Source organism: Parasteatoda tepidariorum, chromosome 9 (assembly GCF_043381705.1).
Source record: "Parasteatoda tepidariorum isolate YZ-2023 chromosome 9, CAS_Ptep_4.0, whole genome shotgun sequence".
Classification (NCBI taxonomy): domain Eukaryota; kingdom Metazoa; phylum Arthropoda; class Arachnida; order Araneae; family Theridiidae; genus Parasteatoda; species Parasteatoda tepidariorum.
The window spans coordinates 28,258,064-28,264,063 of NC_092212.1; positions in this window are offsets into that span (position 1 = coordinate 28,258,064).

The window sequence follows — 6,000 nt, forward strand, 5'->3', positions numbered from 1 at the left end:
TATCCCTGCCTATACTTACATATTGTCGTGATTTTTGATTGTGCGATTTTAAATCTCGAAATATTTGAATTTCCACTTATTTAAAAAGGGGCCGTAGCCTGCTAATCTTTCAATAAAAAGTTGTTTACTACAACTTTGAAAAAGCCTATTCAAAGTTCAAAAAAGATTTCATGGTTTTAAAAAAATTAAAATTTAAATTGAAACTAAACTTCCAGAATTATTTTTTTAATATTTAAATGAATCCCTAATTTTTAAAACTTTTAATTTCATAAACCACATTAATTAAGTTTTAATATTATCAACAAAACTCAGCATATGAAAAAAATGAAATTTGAATTGAAACTAAACAATCAGAATTATTTTTTTAATATTAAAACAAATCCCTAAATTTTAAAGCTTTTAATTTCCTAAACCCCATTAATTAAGTTGTAACAACAAAACTCAGGATATGAAAAAATGATAAGTTGTTTTTGTGAGGGAAACAATTGAAATTGTTTCTTTATTTTAAAAGAATTACCACGGACGACTACTTTAATTTGCAATTTTTTTTGAACCCTAGAAAAAGCAAAGAAAGGAAACATGATTTTCTTATAGCTTCCACAAATACATTTCGAAATACTTCCACGTAACCTCATGTAGCTAACAAATTATCCCCATAACCAGCTAGTAGGATATGCTCCAAATCGTTGAAATGTTTTTACATAAAGAATCGAAAAAGTTTAATCGGAGTTATTCATTCTTTTTAACAAATGATTCAATGTTAAATCAAATTTTTTGACTAACTTCTATTTGAAATGAAAAACTCTATTTCGAAATATTTTTCGCTATAACTTATTCGTTGAATTAGAAAATACTGATAAAATATGGAATTAAAAATTGATAATCTGATTGGTGCAATTTGGTAACGACAATTTATATCAACAAAGTAAGATTTTTTTAAAATGCATCTCTCTGTTTAGAGGAAAGTAGTGCAAAACTAAAATAACGTAATGTGTTAGATATTGAACTCGATATTTTTCTTGCACAATCATAGTCAGCACACTATTCTAGGCAATCCTAAGACATAAGTAATCGTTATGTAATCCACAACTATAAAATAAGAGCGTTCTGTGAGTAGTAATAAATGTCTTATAAGTATTTCGTTAATCTGCATTTGTAATATTTGGACTTCGCAGCGCAGGGAATTATCCGACTACGGTTGGTTTTTTCTTCTTCTCAAAATACAATTGAACCCCGTTACAGGAACTGTCTAAGGACCCAGTAATAAGTTCACTATAAGAAGTAGTTCACTATGTCCAACTTATTTTAAAAATTATTTTTTTAACATATGACAATAGGACTGTTGGAAATAGTGATAACGATAGTATGTAATTTGTTTATAAATAATTAACTGATTAAATATATAATAAATCAAATATTCAGGAGAAAAATTAATCAATTAATTTTTGTCTTCTATTGAAGAAATTATTACTTTTCGATTGACTACAATTCAATTATAGTAGAGTTTATCAATTTTTGTATCAACTATCAGTATATTTTAGTCCTTATTTTCACAAGGAATTTTTTCTTCTTCTTCAAATCTTTAATTGCAATTTAACTTTGGAGGTGAGAACGAAATTAGCGTAAATTATAAACGAAATATAAATTCTTATGCTGTCCAGTATAAACCTGCTTGCTTCGTGTTGTATACTAAGTACCTGTCCGTGGAGCGGTCACTCCACTTCTCCATGGGTGGTAAGACTCGTGGGCGATTAGAATATTGGCAATATACAATCAATCAAACTGGTCAGTGTAAGAGAAGGGCACATGAGGTAACAGACTGTGAATTAGAATTTGAAATCTTATTGCAATCTAGAGAATCCAGTATAAGGGTATAAAATAATTTGAATTAAATGGGAGTTCAGAAGAGATCACTAAAAAAATTCCTTGACTGAGTGCGTACTATATCCCAGGTTCATTACAGCGGGGTTCATCTGAAATTTTAAAGTATAACTCGTTGCATTAAAAAACGTGTGGGTTATACCAACACCTCCTAGAAGTAGGAAGGCCTCAGCACGGATCAATTTAGTAGTCCGATGTGACGAAGTTAACTGCGCAGTAGATGAAAAATAAGAAAGATATATGTCATTACGTTTGGGGTACTAAGCTGCGCAGTGGTTGAAAATACGAAATATGTCATTACATTTGGACTACTAAAGGATATTTATGGTTACCCGTGCTGAGGTCTGCTCTTATCTAGGAGGTGTTGGTTATATACGATATACGTGGATACTGATGAACAATTTAAAGTCCAAAATGGCGATGAAAGTTAAGATTTGAAAAGGGGTTCGGATAATCCTTCCCAGAGCTTCAAACGTGTATGTCTTGAGCACAGGCTCAATATTCTGACTCGGAATAGAACGAAGCAAAAGACAGACGTTGTAAATGTGCTTTTTGAGTATGAACTTTATTACCCATGGTTTATTCGAATTTCCGCATCGAATTCCTTAAGTTTAGCTTAATTGTGAGTAAATCTGTTTTATTTTTAGTGTTATTTGTGCCTTTTTCAATTTTAGCTTAAAGTGAAATTGTTTCGCTGCTGTTTTGAAACTAATGTTTTATATTTTTGAAACAAATATTTTATTTTGCATCTTAATTAATATTTTTATCTATTCATCATTTTCCCTCTACTCTTTAGGCATGTTTCCACATCTAATGGGCAAGATGACGAAAATTACTTTTATGAAAAGGGAATATTTTAGAAAAGCTAAAAAAAGTATTTCATTAAACTTCAGGTTTTTAAGTACTGAATTTAGTGAAAATACGTATTAGAGGCTTAAGTTCGCCATCTTTCCCAACCTTTTCCCTCTTATTTTCCGTGTAATATCTGATGTTCTTGAAATAAAGGGGCTACTAAATAGTTAAGTGTGAGTGGACATTTAACATTTGACCATATTAAATGTGTCTACCCAAATTCTCGTGCAAGCGCAATTGATTAATGTATTTAAAGGGCTTGGAAAAGTCAGACTAACCACACTTCTTTCAAAAAAAAAAAAAATATTTTTTACACAAAATTGCTCTATGTCATTGTTACCAGATAAACACATTGCGATTTTTCGGAATTCCAACCAGATAACACCACAATATACAAAATCATCTGGCTACCTACTTTGAAATCACGACATTTATAGCAAAAATCACTGTCATGAACAATTAGAAAATGTGTTATATCAATATATTGAAGTTCTTTAAACTTAAAATTCACAAACCATTTAAATAACTATCTGTGTCTATTTTGTTTTGTATTTTCAACACATGCAAAATAGAATATAGCAAGTTCAAAAAACCATTTATTTATAAATCACTACAAGTCTAAAACATTTTTTATCCTACTGTATGCATCCAGCCCTGGTATGCATCACGGAAGCAGTTTAAATGCACAACATTACATAATCCTACTGGGAGAGAGAACAATATCTCTTATTCTAGTTATCATATAACAGCTTATGATAAACAATCAAATACCATTTTACTTCGGAAAAAGATATTCCTTATTAACTCAGAAACATAAATGAAAGTCTTCAAATGACGTCATAGGAATAAATTTATGGCTGCTCAGATTACTTAAAAACCGATTTGCTTTGTGCATTAGCTGACATTTACGAACAAGCTAGGGGAATGATATTGTATTTTATCACGTCTTTGTTGAATACTAAGTTATTAATCAACTCTTTAAATGTTGAAAATATGGTGAATTTCTTTTATGATTTTTATGATTGAAGTTGGCTGGTGTGCAAATCGAGTCTAAGTAGGCTGAGTAACTTAATTTTTATAACGTCCGAGGGATTTTTTTTAAACAGAAAAGTGGTGCTTTTTATAATTGGATACCTGCAAGTGACGTCACGCATGGGTAAATCATGGATTTGTTTATGCCAAGATTCAGCTGCCATTCAGATACGACACGCACACGTGATGTTGCTTACAGGTATCCAATTAAATCTGATATAAAAATTGATTCAGCGCGACAGTAAACTAAGTTTAATAGCTATAACGTTAACACACCTTGCACAATCCTGCGATTTCAGTAGTATTCATCTTAGTGAATCGCATGTACCTATTTGAAAATTTCAATACAATTTCTTAATAGTAATAAACTAGTGATCCCATTGACTGATTTATATAGAAAAGTGTAGAACAAAAAGAAATTCAAATGATTGAAGACATACAGGGTGGTTTTAATTAAAATTACTCCATTAAGTAACCTATCATAGAGTTGAAGGTACACAACGTTGAATCCCCTCTGGTTGATAGATATTAATGAAATTTGGAATATGTGTTTATAGGGATTACGGAGAAAGAAATCTGCAATAAAAGAAATTAATCCCATTTTTGTGCACCTGGTGAGAAAAGAGCACAGGTTAAAAAAAAAAAAAAAAAAAAAAAAAAAAAAAAAAAAAAAAAAAACAGGGACAGTTAGTGAATAAGCATGTGTAACTTCAATTATAACCACCCTCTGTTTATAAAAATACCGATATTTGGGAATGAGCCACGGTAGCTATCATCATCCTTCAGCACATCTATTAGATACCCTAGCGACCAGAAAAGAGAAAGTCTTAAAATTACTAGATCTCATAAAACAAGAAAAAAACTGATCCGAATTCACAAACGAATCCAGAATCGTCTCCCACAGAATGTGCAAGCTTTTTTTCCCCACAAAGTTCTCGACTAACTTTGTTAATGTTGTAAATATATTATAGGAACAGAAATAAAAATTTGGTAACATTGATAATTTACAGCGTTGCTTCTTACCCATCTGAAGTCTTCTATTAAAAGCACATTCATTCTGGAAAAAAATAGAGTTTTTAGTATGTATATAATAATAAAAAGTTAAATTTTCGTGCATGATTCTTATAACTTCATTACCATTTGTGCCAGGGTCCTGAAATTCAAACAGCAGATGCCAGGACAAATTTTAGCCCCGGTCTTTAAAATAATTTAAGCATTTTAATTAGTACGTTCCGGAGGGACGTTTCTGAGATGATTTTTTTCTTGGGTAAAGATTAGGCAATGTTATAAATTAAAATGCAGATGATTTGTTTTTCATTCATGTTGGTGATAACATAAGTGATGCTTTCTAACTCTACAGATCTATAATCTCAAATAGAGCTATAATCGCTGATGTTATCCTTAAAACATTTGATAAAGATACAATCGCCTATAATTTAATTTGAAACAAGGCCAATTTAAACCAATCAGAAAATCCCATTTCCTTTTTCCCTCATCCCTCTGGAACGGTCTGAAGTAGAACATTCTAAAGTCTGCAGAGATTGCTTCGAACTATCACTTTGCCAAATTTCATCGCTTTTGGTCAGTTGGTTTAGGAGCCTATTTAATTCTTCATTCAAGAAAAGAAAAAGATGGTTTCGGCTGCATAATTCTTTATAGTTCGCCTTTATCTTGAAGAAACAAAATGTAATTAATTTACATGATAGATAAGGAATTCAGCGTAATTAATGCGGATATGTAATCTCGAAATTATAAATTTTTAAAATTCAGTTGTAACCTACGCAATAAAGGTTTGCTTAATATTCAAATTAATATTTTTCATTCCTTTCAAATAAGATTACCCCCTCTCAGCCAATTTCGCTTTTTCTAGTTTTTTCCCTCCACCTTTCTAAATTTTTCCTTTTCCGTTTCACTCTCAGAAGACCGCAGTTTTTCTAATTTTGATTTCAGTAAAAGTAGTACTTTATTTGCGTCGCACAGTGGTTGAAACTTGGAAAAAACTGGCAAAAAGTCAAAAAATTAAATCTCTCTTAAGTACTAATCATTAACGTTTTCTAGTGCATGAAGAATGATATAAAATAATTTATTATGACGATATTATAATTATTATTATCGTATTATGTACTTCTGTTGATTTCAAAATTTTAATGATTAGTACTTTTGAGTAATTTAAATTTTTGAGTTTTGACCAGATTTTTCTGAGTTCTGACCTCTGTGCGTCGTCTAGAGCTGCGC